Source organism: Trichechus manatus, unplaced genomic scaffold (genome assembly GCF_000243295.1).
Source record: "Trichechus manatus latirostris isolate Lorelei unplaced genomic scaffold, TriManLat1.0 scaffold00165, whole genome shotgun sequence".
NCBI lineage: Eukaryota > Metazoa > Chordata > Mammalia > Sirenia > Trichechidae > Trichechus > Trichechus manatus.
The window spans coordinates 2,691,125-2,706,135 of record NW_004444101.1 but is presented as its reverse complement, the minus strand read 5'-3'; positions in this window follow the sequence as shown (position 1 = coordinate 2,706,135).

Here is a 15,011-nt window from a genome sequence, read left to right as displayed (position 1 = left end):
CCGCAGCCCCCTCCCCCGCGGCCCGCACCGCCCGCTGGCCGGAAACGGTGCGACCAGCCACTTCCGGCGCCGCGATGAGGGGCTCGTCGGAGCTTCACTTCCGGCAGGCGGGCTTCCGGCCCCTCGCGCCCCCGCCCGCCGACCTCGCTGCTGGAGACTTAGGGGCCAGCGCGAGCCGGCTCGGGGAGCGTGGGCCGTCGGGGAGCGCTGAGCTCGGGGATCGCGGGCTGTCTGATGGCCGGCGTGGGGTGCGGGCAGCCGCTGTTTCTCCAGAGGGAGCGAAGGAGACCCTGGGAACGCGAGGTGATCCGCGGAAGGGGCGTGGCCTCCGCCCCAGTGTGGGCGGGGCCTGGGAGGGTCCAGGCAAGGGACGCAAGTTCGAATCCTGCCCCTGCCTGGCAGTGGTGTGTCCCCGTGCGCAGCAGCGGGCAATGACAGCCCCTGAGGGTGGATTCGAAGGTGGAGGTGCAGCCTGGGCGCCAGGGGCCGGACATGTACATTAATGAGGCGTTAGTGGAATGGACCCCCAAAGGACAGCAAGGCAGGGATCGTGTCTGCAGCCCAAAGTGTTGAATGGGTGAATAAATTAATGAGCTAGCAGACAATTTTTCCTGGACACGCCCAAGTTCAAATGCTGCAACACTGTCAAACTGTTTATTGAGTTGGGGTCTTACGCATGGGTTCCCTTGGCTGAGGCCACGCACCCCTGGAGTTAGCGAGAAGGCCCCGAGGAGGTAGAGGGGTTCAGTAGATGGGAGAGGGGAGCAAGTTACTGCAGGGAGGCATGGAGGACCTGTCTGAGCGTTGGAGGTGCGGACTGCAGGGGTTGGTGCCCTGAGTCCCCGCAGTCATGGGCACAGCCCAGGGCGTGCTGGGGCTGTTATCTCAGGGGGAGGAGGGACCGCAGCTGCCCATCGGGGTGTGGCCCTGTGAGGCCCAGATGCACCAGTGGAGGACCTGGCAGGGCCTGCTGGGTGTTTGGACCTGATAACAGCAGCAAGCCCTGCTGGCATGGGAACACGGTGACACGGAGGACACTGCCCGGCAGGGTGCCAGGGGTGCCAGCTCGCTGACTCTCCGCCTACCTGCGTGTCGCAAACACCTGGGTGCTTTAAAAACACTGACACCTGTAATGGTGGTGGAATTATTCGGAAAAGGACAGTGAAAACAGTTGCACAACAGAAAGAAGAGCATCCGTGGCACTGAATAATACATGTGAAAATTGGTGAATTGGTGAATGTTTTGTTATGTGTATTTTTACCACAAAAAGAAAAAAACCGAGTCTGGGTCACCAGCCCTGAGATTCTGAAGCCCTTGGCCTGGGCTATGGCCTGGGGGTCAGAATCTTTCAAAGCCCCCAGGTGATTGTAATGAGCAGCCAGGCTGCAGAGCCTCTGCCTCTGCTGGCTTCCTGTCCCATGAGGCCCACCATGGACACCCCTTTGTCAGGGGCCTGGGCATCGAGGTGTGAAGTTGGCCAGGGCAGAGCCTTCTCACGTTCTGGCCTCCATCTCCCAGGCTCTCCGGTCGGCCTGGGGGTCTTGTCTTCCTGAGAAGCACCGCAGCCCCCTTGGCCCGTGGTGGGAGAGGGCTTTTGTATGCCCACCCTCGCTCCCCCTGAATGCCCCGTGGCACACCTCATGTCTCTTCACAGCGGGTTTTCAATGCCATCAGGTGCTGGGAGTGGACGCTTACTCTCTGCCTCACACGCTGCCACAACCATGACCTGTTCTTCAGAGGACACTAGGGTCAGAGGGGCCCAGGGCTGAGCCTGCAGGGGGTGGGGCAGTGGGACTCAAACCCAGGACCCTCTCCCTCCCCAGGCTGCACCTTCTCTGGGTCCCACTTCTTCCTGTGACCCACCTACCGACGAAGACGTGGTTGGTCGACCCTGACTCCATCCATCTAGAACTCCATCTAGACCGTGCTCTACGGGACATGTCGGTGCCATCCCAGCCGCGGGCTCGGACACAGGGCCATGCCGTCTCAGGCCCCCAAGTCCCCACGTCACCCTCACATACTCCATTACTTCACCCACAAAACCCGCCCTCATCCCCTGTTGCCATCTGGTGGCCTGGACCTCTCCAACAGCCACTTGCTCATTTATGTCCCCGAAATAAAACACCTGTGTCCCCAAGGGGCCCCTCCTGGAGTCGACCCCCATATTTCTGGAGAACAACTTGGCAGTCTATCCAAAGCATAAAACATTCGTAATCCTCGATCAGAAATTCCTCTTCTCAGCCTCTGTTCTGAGGAAGAGATCAGCCGTGTGGGAGACTTGGCTACTGCGGTGGTCATTAAGCATGACTTTACAGCCAACAATGTCCAGCACTAGCCTCTCTGGTTCAGCAGACCTGGGAAGGGGCAGCAATCCCCGTGTTTAACAAGCCCTGGTCCCCTCCTGGTCCCTTCCTGCTCCCACCACACGCCCCAACACACACTGCCAAGAGTCAGAGGCCTTTTCTGAAAACACACTGCAGGTATTGGGGGGGGGGCAGCTAGAAGCCCCCCAGGGGTGCGTTCCCCCACCCAGGCTCGGGTTGCTGGGCGCTGCAGGCAGATCCACGGGCCTACCTTGGAGGCTCCGGCAGCAGCTCAGTGATGCAGACAATGGGAACAGGTCCTGGGCCCTGTGGGCTGGTTGGGGCCTCTCCCTCCTGGGACTGTGGCCTCAGGCCTCTCTCCTCAATGGAAGGATAGCCTCTGCCCCTCCTCCCTCGCCCTTGGCCTCCAAAGAAAAAGTGGGGGATTCTCGGGGTTTACCCAGGGGGGGCCAGGACACAAAGGCAACCGAAACCCTGAGCTGTCCCCTGCTAGACCCTGCTCGGCAGACCTGCCTGGCCCCCAGAGCCCCCTGTGGGAGCGGTATCTGTCCCCAGGGCCTTCTCACTGAGGACCCTCCCCAGGGCAGGGAGCAGCCTCCGCAGCTCGGACCCCTCCAGCTGAGCGCCCAGAACCAGGCCCAACTCCTCCAAGCATCGGTCTCCTGTGCAACGTAGGGCTGATGACACCCCCCTGGCAGGGCTGTCTCAGGACAAGAAACTGCACACGAGGCCCACACCTCCCGGTGCAGAGTCCCGAGCCCATGAGCACGGGCCACGGCTGCAGTGCCCAGGACGGCTCTGCCGATCGGGGTCAAGGGGCCAGGCCAGCCAGTCCTCCTCCTCCCACTGCCCACCTCAGACCCACCTGCCATCTCTGCCCCGGCTGGGAGAGAAGCAGGGCTCACAGCCAGAGTGCAGGGTTCCAACAGGCCCTCAGCCCCGAAGCCGGACAGGGGAGGTGGGGAGGGACAAGGGACGCTCAACAGTGCGGACAACTCAACCCCCAACAGTGGCATAGTTGCTGAGTCAGCAATAGTCAGTATTACCCACGGATTGTTAAAAACCAAAAACCCAAACCCATCGCTGTCGAGTCGATGGGACTCCTGGTGACCCCACGTGACAGAGAACTGTTCCGTAGGGTTTTCTTGCCTGTAATCTTTATGGAAGCAGATCACCAGGCCTTTCTTCCATGGCCTTTAAGCAGCCATTAAATGATGCTGTCGATCTGAACGTGTTGGGAACCTGCATGCTTTATGGATCCAGTCAGGGCTGCGTTGTGACTTTCAGGAGCCCTTCCTCTTGAGGTGGATGGACACAGTTGCTGCAACATTGGGCTCAAACCTACCAACCTACCAACAATCTGAGGACGGCCCAGGATCGGGCAACATGGCGTTCTGTTGTGTGCGGGGTTTCCGTGAGGCAGAGCCGACTCCACGCCGGCTAACAACAATGACAGTAGGATCCTCTGCCCTGGCCACTTGGCCAGGTACAGAGGTTGTCCTGCCCCAAACACCCCGCCCACAGCTGGTTCCGGCCTCTCAGAAGCAGTCACCACACGTTTTCAAGAATCAAGTGGCTCTCTAAAACCAAGCTTCAAGTGGTCACCAAAGCTGGCTTATAAATCAGTGTGAAACTGTCCCCCAGCTGACTCTCTGAGCCCGCCAGCTCGCCTCAGACTGGCCAGGGGTGCCAGCTGGGCTGTCTCAGGGGAAGCCGACCCTGCCGCAGAGGGGACAGACCCGGCCACCATCAGGCTACCCGAGGGGCGTGGTCACGGGCCTGCGCTGGAGGGAGGGGGGCAGGTCTGAGCAGCCGAGGCCCCTCCGCACCCGTGGCTGTGTGGGGCTGACGCAGTGATGGGGTCTCAGTGTGGGCAGAGACTCTTCCAGGCACTGGGCATCCTGCAGGGCATGAGCCAGCCAGTGAGGGCGCCGGCCACCCACTGTTGTCCTGGGTCCTGACCCAGGAGGGGCAGGGGAGAGGGCCTGGTGCAGACAAAGCAGGGCCACCCGTGGAAAGGTTGAGACGCTTGCCAGCAGGCCTGGGACACTCCCGCCTACCAGGGAGGGAGGCTGCAGTTAGGGGGAGAAGGCATCCTGGTCTCTGAATGAGGCACCGGGTCAGGGCCTGGCCAGCAGCAGGAGGCACTGCTCTCCGGGGAGCCGGGCAAATGCTCGTGAGACCCCCCTACACGCCCACCCTCGCCTGGCCCCATTGGCCACCGCCTGGAGTGGAGCCACCCAGAAGGACAGGATGAACCAGCCACCAGAGATAGCTGAGGACCGGGGACACCTTGGTGGCCCTGCCAAGTGGTGGCCCTCTCTGAGGTATGTCCCCAAGCCACTCAGCTGTCTTCCTTGGTGACAGAGAACTCCGCAGGCATCGGAGGCTGCAGCTCTCAATGATAAGACCCCACAGCCGCAGCCCGGGCCTGGCCCTTTTCTCCCGCCAACGCCTGCATAAGGCTCCCACCATGAGCCCAACACTGCGGGGGACACAGGACTGGGGTCGGAGGTGAGAAAGACACATCCTGGGCCCCCAGAGGTGGGAGAGGCCTGCCCCCAGGCCCCGGGGTGGTGACTCACAGCAGAGGGGCAGATGGTTGGAGAGTGACGCCCCCAGCCAGGGTGACCGGTCAGCCCTTAGCGCCTGGGACGGTTCCTGAACACAGAGCTTCCAGTTGTTAAAGCAGAGCGAGTGGGGAGCCTCTCCTTCCATCCCCACTGGCCTCCGGGGCTCCCCCCACCCTCCCTCACCACCCCGCCACGTCTAAGTCCTCAGTGAGTCCCTGAGCACCTAGGTCCCTTAGCTGGGCACTCGGGGCCCTTAACAACCGTGCCGCAACCTCCCTCCCCTGCTGCAGCTCCCGAGACACCCTCTGGACCCGGCCCTTCCCGGCTGATGCTCTCATCTGAGTCTGTCCACACTCAGCTTCCTCCCTGGGGCCCTCCGCCCTGCCCTTCCCCACCCAAACCCATGTCTCAGTGGCACTCCCCCTCCAGATGGCTCCCGGGGTCCCCCCCACCTGGCCAGCTGGGCACCTTAGCTCCCTGCCACGCCGTCCACTGTCCACAGCCCCCTGGTGGCGCTTATCTCTTCCCACCTTGAATTACAGCCTCTTGAGGAGCCCTCCTATCGTTCCCAGCAGACGCAGGCTCCCTGCAACCTGTCCCTGGGCCGGGCTGATGTTTGATTCCCTTGCAGGAACCCGCCCAGGACTTGTTACTGAGCAAATGGAGAATCATTCATTAGCCAGGATCCACAAACGCCACGTCCAGGCCCTGTGCACAGTCCAGGGGTGCAGGGTAAGCAAAGCTGGGCCTTGTCCCAAGGAGCCCACAGCCCAGTAGGGTGGCCAGAGTCACAGGTCACCCACTGAGACAAGGCCTGAAGGATGCCCTGTTTACCTGCTCTGCTCTGTCCTGATATTACAGGGAGTCTCTAGGGGTTTACATGAGGCTGTGTGTGTCCAGACCTGTGTTTGCGAAGGTCCAAGTCAGCTGCTGTGTGAGGGGAGGTGGGGGAGGAGCAGGGGCTAGTGAGGGGCTGCGGAACGGAGAGGGGATGGCTGCAGGACAGGGTGGGGTGAGGAAAGGAGGGGCCAATGAGTGAATAAATGATGGAAAGACAGGGATGGGGCAGGTGGGCAGCGAGAGGGAACAGGCCCTTTTCAAAATGTCACCTCAAGGAGAGAGGTACTAGGAAGCATCTTGCTCCTATCTGTCACCTTCGAAAAGAACACAGGATCCAGAGGCGGGCTCAGTCAACGGAGGAAGGGGCTGGGGGCTAGACCAGGCTCCATCCGTGAGCCCAGGGCCCCTTCCACCACCACGCTCCCTGCATTTGTTTCCTGTGGCTGCTGCAACAGATCACTGCCAACTCCGAGTCATAGCGACCCTATAGGACAGAGCAGAACCGCCTCACAGGGTTTCCAAAGAGCGGCTGGTAATTCAAACTGCTGACCTTTTGGATAGCAGCCACCACCAACTAGGAGACTTAAAAAGGACTCCACGGGTGGTGCAAACAGTCAACAAGCTTGGCTGCTAACTAAAAGGTTGGCAGTTTGAGTCCACCCAGAGGTGCCTCAGAAGAAAGGCCTGGCAGTCTACTTCCAAATGATCAGTCATTGATTCAACAGCAGCTGATCAGTGATTTAAAACCAAAAACCAAACCCATTGCCGTCGAGTCCAATCCAACTCACGGCGACCCCATGTGTTACAGGGTAGAACTGCCCCACAGGGTCCTCCTGGCTGTAATCTTTATGGAAGCAGACTGCCAGGGCTTTCCTCTGCGGTGCTGCTGGGTGGGTTCAAACCACCAACCTTTCCATTTGTAGTCTATAGCAAATCATTTGCGCCAACCAGGGATCCAAGGTTATTGGCGAGGTAACTTAAAACAACAGAAACGTATTCTGTCACAGATCTGGAGGTCAGAAGTCCTAAAGTCAAGGTACCTGCAGGCCTGTGTTCCTTTTGAAGGCCCTGGGGGAGAATCTGTTTCCTCACCTTTTCCCTCTTCTACAGGGCACCTGCATTCCTTGGCTGGTGGCCTCTTCCTCCATCTTCCAAGCCAACAGCATAGAATCTTCATTCTCTCTCATTCTCTGACCACTGCTTCCATCATCCCATTGTCTTTCTGTTTGGGGTGATGAACTCAGGTTTCAGAAATAGACAGTGCTGATGGCAGCACATTGTCACTGAACTGTACACATAGAAATTGATGTATGTTCTCCTGTGTATATTCTCAACAAGAAAAATAAAACAAATTATATAAATCAAAAAAGAAAACCCTACAGAGCACGGTTCTACTCTGACACACTCGGGGTCACCACGAGTGGAATCAACTCAACAACTAGTTACTGGTTGTTTTGGTCGTTGGTGGTTGCGATCCGATGTGTGCAGAGTAGAACTGTGCTCCCCAGGGTTTTCAAGGCTGGGAACTTTCAGCAGCAGATCGCCAGGCCTGTCTTCCGAGGCGCCTCTGGGTGGGTTCAAACCACCAACCTTTTGTCTGGTAGTCGAGTGCTTAACCATTTGTGCCTCCCAGGGGCTCCTTAGTTACTTGTTAGGTAGCGTAAAACACCAAATGTACTCTCTTACAGATCTGGGGAGCAGAAGTCCTAAAGTCAAGGTATCTGCAGGGCTGCGTTCCTTTTGGAGGCTCTGGGGGAGGATCCGTTTCCTTGCCTTTCCCAGGTTCTAAAGGCCACCCGCATTCCTTGGCTTGTGGCCTCTTCCTCTATCTTCAAGGCATCTTCAGTCCCCTGCCATCAGCTCTACTTCCCTTTCTGTTTGAGGTGATGGACAAGTTTTGGAAATACAGAGTGCCGACGGCAGCACAGCATGATATAGGTGATTAATGCCACTGAAGTATTCACTGAAAAGTTAAAATTCTTTAAAGAAGTTCTAAAAAGCACATTTTTCCCAGAAATGAATTTTTCTGATATTTGAAGTCAAGATAAATTTATTTTCTTTTCTCAATGGTCATAAGCCAGAGAACAAATGCCCCGACAGGGGCCGCCGGTGGAGCTCAGACGGTCACCTTTATCCAGCCGATTCAGAGCCACCCGCACTGCCTGACCCTGTAGCAGTCACCCGGGTCAGGACCGTCGGCGCAGGCCTTCAGCGAGGGCCCACCCACAAACAGCTATTTCTGACTGTGAAGTCACAGGAGGACGCCCTGTGCCCCAATGGATGCACATCACTATCAATGGCTGTGAACAAAGCTGCCCTTTGCTGCTGTACTTGGTGGCCCATTTGGTGAAGCACTTAACGAAGGCCCAGGCCAACAGACACACAGAATGGTTTTAATTACATCCTGTGAATTCATTTTTCCAGAGAGAAATATTTCTGGGGAAATGTCCATAAAAGCAGCCCTGGCGGCGGCAGCAGCGTTGTGTGTTTCCTATAGGAAATCTGTTTAGTTTAAGTCCCAGGTTTATGATGAAAGGGGACCCGAAAAATGCTGCCGACGGCCCCGAGGTCCCCGTGTTGTCCCTGAGGGGCAATATCCAGGCCTGCTCTGCCACCTGCCTCTCTGGGAACGGACTGTCTCTGGTTTTCCGTGTAAAAAAGTACAGTTATCGTTCAAGTCGACTCCAGCTCACCATTGCCCTTGTATTATCGGAGGAAATTTAAAGATACTGATTAATCTTAGACTTTGTAAAATACCAGTGTTAAAGGAGCTAGGGTAAACATTAAATTGTTGTTGTGGCCAGATCGTGCATAGTTTTGAAACTAGAGAGATCTAGGGAAATGGGATTAAAAAAAAGGGTAAAAAAAATTTTGTTTCAAAACAACATGAGAAAGAAAGCTGAGAAGAAACAAGTGGGAAAAGTAGAGAGCACTTAATAAAATGGTAGAATAAGTCCAAATAGGAAATGGAAATGGAATATCCTCTCCAGGTGAAAACAAAGACGACTCAACTGAATGTCCACAAGAGACACGTTCAAAATAGAAGGATTCAGAAAGACTTAAACCCAGAGGCTGAAAACCCGTATGCCAAGCAAAAACTACATGGCGAAATCAATTGATCATAACAGTGGATGGGATACTTTAAAACACCTCTCTCAGTAAGTGGTGAATCAGGTAGAAATCTTCTATAAGGATATGGATTTGAACACAATTAGCAAGCATGATTGAATGGACATATATAGCTATGACATTGTATCCAGCAATCTGAAAGCACAGGTTCTTTTTTAAAATTATAGGGAACGTTTATAAAACCTGCGTGCTAAGCCATAAAGGTAGCCTCAAGGCACATCAAAGGATGGGTATCAGACAGAGCACACTGTCTCACTTTCACGGATTGAACTGTGTCCCCTCGAAAATATGTGGCAACTTGGTTAGGCCATGATTCCCAGTATCGCGTGGTTGTAATTTTATGTTAAAGAGGATTAGAGTGGAATTGTAACACCCTTACTAAGGTCACATCCCTGATCCAACGTAAAGAGAGTTTCCCTGGCGTGTGGCCTGCACCACCTTTTGTCTTACAAGAAATAAAAGGAAAAGGAAGCGACCAGAGAGGGGGGCACCTCATACCACCAAGAAAGAAGCACTGGGAGCAGAGCGCATCCTTTGGACCTGGGGTTCCTGCGTGGAGAAGCTCCTAGTCCAGGGGAAAATTGACGACAAGGACCTTCCCCTAGAGCCGATAGAGAGAAAGCCTTCCCCTGGAGCTGACACCCTGAATTTGGACTTGTAGCCTACTAGACTATGAGAAAATAAGTGTGTCTTTGTTAAAGTCATCCACTTGTAGTATTTCTGTTATAGCAGCACTAGCTGACTAAGACACTCACCAGGTAACCGAACCTGGGAAGGTGGGTCCTTGTCCCACATGCTCAGACCTGCCAATAATCTGGACACTGGCCTTTGAGAAGATAGTGCAATTAAATCAGAAATCAATAACAAGAAGATAACTATATTTGGCAGTGGGCCAAAGAAGAAATCATTATGGAAATTAGAAAAAATCTAGAACTGTACCAAAATAAGATATTCATTCAATGAGATAGTATGTAGCTATTAGAGTCGTGGCTAAGAGGTTACTTAGTGACCTGATGAAAATATAGGGAATTGTTTACTGAGGAGAAAAAGAAGTCGACATTGGATAACAATATAGGCAGCATAATCCCAATGGCATTATATGCGTGCTTGTGTGTGTGTGCTTTATATACATAAAATATCCCAAACCCAAACCCACTGCTTTCGAGTCGATTCGAACTCATAGCGACCCTACAGGACAGAGTAGACCTGCCCCTTAGGGTTTCCAAGGCTGTAAATCTTTACGGAAGCAGCAGACTGCCACACCTTTCTCCAGAGAAGCGGCTGTTGGTTTTGAACTGCCGACCTTTTGGTTAGCAGCCAAACACTTAACCACTGCGCCACCAGGGCTTCTCACATAAAAATTAGATGAGATTATTTAAAAAAAAAAAACTTAAGGAAATGGAGATACACACCAGCAACCAGCATGTAGATTGGGGTCATCTTCGGAAGGTGGAATTACAAGTGACGTTTATTTCTTTATGCTTTCTTTCTGTATGAATCAATATTAAGTAATCAGAAAACTAAAGCAATACACATCATTAAGATAAAAGCAGCAGCAGCATCAGGCGACAGGAGCCAGCACCCCCACTTTTGGCCCACTGAGCTCGGCAGCAGGCCTGACACTCCACCAGCCAGCAGGATCAACCACAGGGCACTGAATGCCGGGGTGGGCACCAGAGCCCCGCGCCCCTCTTCTGGGCAAGGGATGGGCCAGCAGGACCCTAGGTGGGGGCAGCTGGGATTCTGCCCCTGCAGTCACTGAGGCAAGTTCTTATTCATCCCTCCCCTCCACTCACTCCCACCCCCTACCAGCCTTGCTATGTCCCTACCCACCTGTCTTAGTCATCTAGTGCTGCTATAACAGAAATAGCAAGTGGATGGCTTTAACAAACAGAAGTTTATTCTCTCACAGTCTAGTAGGCTAGAGTCCAAATTCAGGGCACCAGCTCCAGGGGAAGGCTTTCTCTCTGTCAGCTCTGGAGAAAGGTCTTCGACATCAATCTTCCCCTAGTCTAGGAGCTTCTTAGCACAGGGACCCCTGGTCCAAAGGAAGCAGTATTCTCCTGGCTCTTGTTTCTTGGTGGTATGAGGAGGTTCCCATGTCTCTCTGCTCACTTCTCTCTTTTATATCTCAAAAGAGATTGACTTAAAACACAACCTAATTTTATAGCTTGAGTCCTGCCTCATTAACATAACTGCCGCTAATCCCATCTCATTAACATCATGGAGGCAGGATTTACAACTTATAGGAAAACCACATCAGATGACAAAATGGTGGACAATCACACAATACTGGGAATCATGGCCTAGCCAAGTTGACACACATTTTTGGGGGACACAATTCAATCCATGACACCACCTTGACTATGCGATGACAGTATGAGAACCTGAGAGACTCGATAGCCTGGGGTCCGCTAAACCAAGTTGTGGAAGCCACATTCAGGTTCCTCAATGTGTCTATTCAGGAAAACAATGCCTGATGGAGCTGGAACTGTGGTGGGACGGTCCCACCTCCCTCCCCACAGCACCCCCAGATCCAGAGAGCCATCCCCTCACATGGACATGGGGTGGTTCCATCTTCCTCCCCTACAGCACCCCCAGATCCCACGAGCTGTCCCTTCACGTGGTTGTGGGGGCTCAAGGAGAAACATAACTGGAGGACTGTTTTTCAAGGGGAGCATCCTGGCAATGAGCAAGCATCCCCAGGGGCTGAGAGAGGATTGTCAGGGCTGCTCCAGGTGGGCAGAAGCCTCCCTTTTCCAAGGCCTTCGTTCCTTGGCTCTGACATCGTGGGGGTGAGGGCCACCCCATCCTCCAGTCAGAACAGAGAGGACCAAACCTAGGTCACCCCCCTCCCCGGCCCACTCTTCCCAGCTCTGGGTCCTGGACAATGCCAGAGTCATGCAGAAACCGCCTTCCTCCCTGTCCCCCTGCAGCTCTGACCCGCCGGCCTTCCTCCCTGTCCCTCTGCAGCTCTGACCCGCCGGCCTTCCTCCCTGTCCCTCTGCAGCTCTGACCTGCTGGCCTTCCTCCCTGTCCCCCTGCCTTTCAGAAAGTCTGTCCAGACACCTGTGACACCCCGCAATGGTGTGCTGGCAATTTTTAACAACTCTCAAAAAAATGCATAGATATACATATACATGTCCATTTATATATATACATATTTATACATGTACACATATATATGTATATATATAAGCATATTGTGACTCATGGTGACCCCATATGTGTCAGAGTAGAACAGTGCCAGGCCTTTCTTCCAAGATGCCTCTGGGTGGACTCGAACCTCCAACCTTTTGGTTCACATTCGAGTGCATTAACTGTTTGCACGACCCAGGGACTCCATATATACATATGCACACATAGACATATAATACAGATATTACTGATATAAAAAGTGTAGCACACAATTTACAAATAATAAAATATACAATACTCTTTACTTATTATGAATCCCATAGGCCAACTGATTCTCCCAGAAAGCTTATGTTGGTTTTTGCTGATCTCGTCTCTGTAGCCAAACTCTGGTTGGAAGTGACGACCCAGGGTAGTTCTGACGTGAATGTTGAGTTGATGTTTTCATTCATTTTAACAAGAGGAAACATGGAGGTGGAAACTTCACTCACTTGTCGATGACGTGAGCGACTACTGGACTGGACGGCAGTTCTTGGATACTGGAAGGATATTTCGTCATGTCTGGTGCTGTTGGAAACGTGATGGCTACAGCCACAGCATGCTTTTCAGTGTGGCCGGCACGCCTGACATCACCTGCACGCTGTCACCTTCTTAAATTCAGACAATCAGCAAAACAATAAATCCAGCCCTCATCTGCAGCATTTGCCAATGGCCGCGGTGTAAAGACTCCCACTTTGGCTGAAAGTGACTTCGCCGAACCAGGAGTTGGGAAGAGGCGCCCAACAGTGCAGTACTGGATAGTATTTCCTCCACAGGGAGATAGGACTAAACCCATTGCTGTCGAGTGGCTTCTGACTCATAGTGACCCTATAGGGCAGGGTAGAGCTGCCACACAGGGATTGAAGCAGACTGCCACATCTTCCTCCCGCGGAGCAGCTGGTGGGTTTGAAATGCCTAAGGTTTAACCATTGGCTCTCAGGCTCCGCAGAAGCAGCTCCAGCCCACCCCGCCGTGAGACCTGCTTCTGGGCGCTCAGGCTTGTGTGCCAGGCAGTCTGGGGCAGAGAGCTTCGGAGGCTGGTGGCGGGGGAGGGCTCAGCGTGGCCTGGAGGTGGCATTGCAGCGGGGGAGGTGCCCCCTGGACTGGGCCCTGCCGGGTCCTTCCTGGGGGGCACTCTGGGGGGACCCCAACACAGCTGACTCACCACGAGATTGTTTGCCCCTTACAAACTGGGGCCATTTTCATTCATTGCTAAGGAGTTCCAGTGTTTTAACATCACAAGAGGGTGTTTTGGCAGGTGTACAAAAAAGGGGGAACCCCGGCCTGGGTGTGCAGGTTTACAGGCAAAGGAGAGAGCTCTAGCGAAGAATAAAGGCCCGGTTCACAGCTAAGTGCCTAGGATCCTGGCCGAGGTTGGGGCGGGGCAGCCCCACAAGGCTCCAGGAGCCTGAGAGGACAGCCTCCCCCCAGCACCGGAGGCCACCAGAGCAGAGCTAAGGAGCTGACGTGGTTCTGATTCTGCAACTGTCCACAAGAGTGTAATGCTTCAAATCCACGCTCTGGGAGCTTTTATTTGGACTTTCTATTTTTAAAAGCCTCCTGGTGTTTGTATTGAAACGGCCCCAAAGACTCTTTCCTTTACAGCCATAATTCCAGAAGGGAAAGCCCACCAGACTCAGGCCCTGCTCCCTGGGTGCGTCCCGGGGCAGGGGCACCATGGGGTCAGCCCTGTGGTGGGTCCGGGCCACACAGGGGTGGCTGACACTCGGGCTGTGTTACAGTCCTCACGGCTGCCAGGCACCTTTGCCTGCATGGCCCCTTCCCCCATAAAAGGCGTTAAAAATTATATTTTACAGCTCCGTGTTAAATATATTAATATTGCATATTAAAATGTTTTCTTTGACCTAAAAGTTCACTTCTCCTTTCTGATTATAAAAGAGATTAAAATACTTTTGGGGGCTCCTGAGAGTCCTGTGGGCCCTGGCACTGTGCCCACCCAATGGGTCAGCCCACCCTGGGCCACCCCCAGATTTAGGGCCAAGGTAGTTGGGACAGGACCGCACCCCAGGGACCATGGTCTCAGCTTGTGTGCTGGTTTGGGGCCGGGCGGGGTGACCAGACAGCCCATGAAATCGTTCAGACCAGGAACACCCGTCCGCGTCTACATTCAGGTGTCCTCTCTCTTACAAGGTCTGAGGCAAGTGCTTGCTGGGTGTTATGGGTAAATGGTGCCCCCAAAAAGATACGTTGTAGTCCTAACCACTGTACCTGTGAAAGGGACCTTGTTTGAAAAATAGGGTCTTTGAAGATGTAATCAAATTATGATAAAGTCATCAAGTCCCACCCATATGTCCTGGGTCTGTCTCCTAAGCTAACAGGTCCGACGATCCCTCTTCCTGCTACTAGATCTTTTATCTGAAGATCCAGTAGTCACCATCTCCCTCCCTCCTGTCCCGTTCTCTCCTCTTTTTGCAAAATATTCCTGTTTTGAATTTTGAGAATTACTTCCAAAATGCCCTCAAAAAATCATGAACAATTTCCACTAGCACGCGGTCAACCACGCCAAATATTATCAATCATTTCAATATCTGTCAGGTGAAAAATGTATGCCAGCGTGGTGTCAACATACATGACACCAATCACAGACAGCAGCTGACGTCTATAGAGCTACATGATGAGCTTCCTACTTCTCGCGTTTACTGTCCGACAACAAACTATGAAGCGGGTGCTCGTGTGGATCAGCCCACTCACACACATGGGAAACTGGCCATTTAGGTGACCTGCCCAAAGTCACACAGCTGGTGACTTTCTCAGATGAGGGCAGGGTGGTTCGGGCCCGGCTGGGATTCAAATACAGGTCCTTCCTCTCCGGGCTGGCTTCCTTTTTTTTTTTAATTGTTATAGTTTAAATGAAATTTACATTTCAAGTTAGTCTCCCATACAAAAATTTATACATAGTTATGTGACCCTAATTGCTCTCCCCATACTGTGACAGCACACTCCTCCTTTC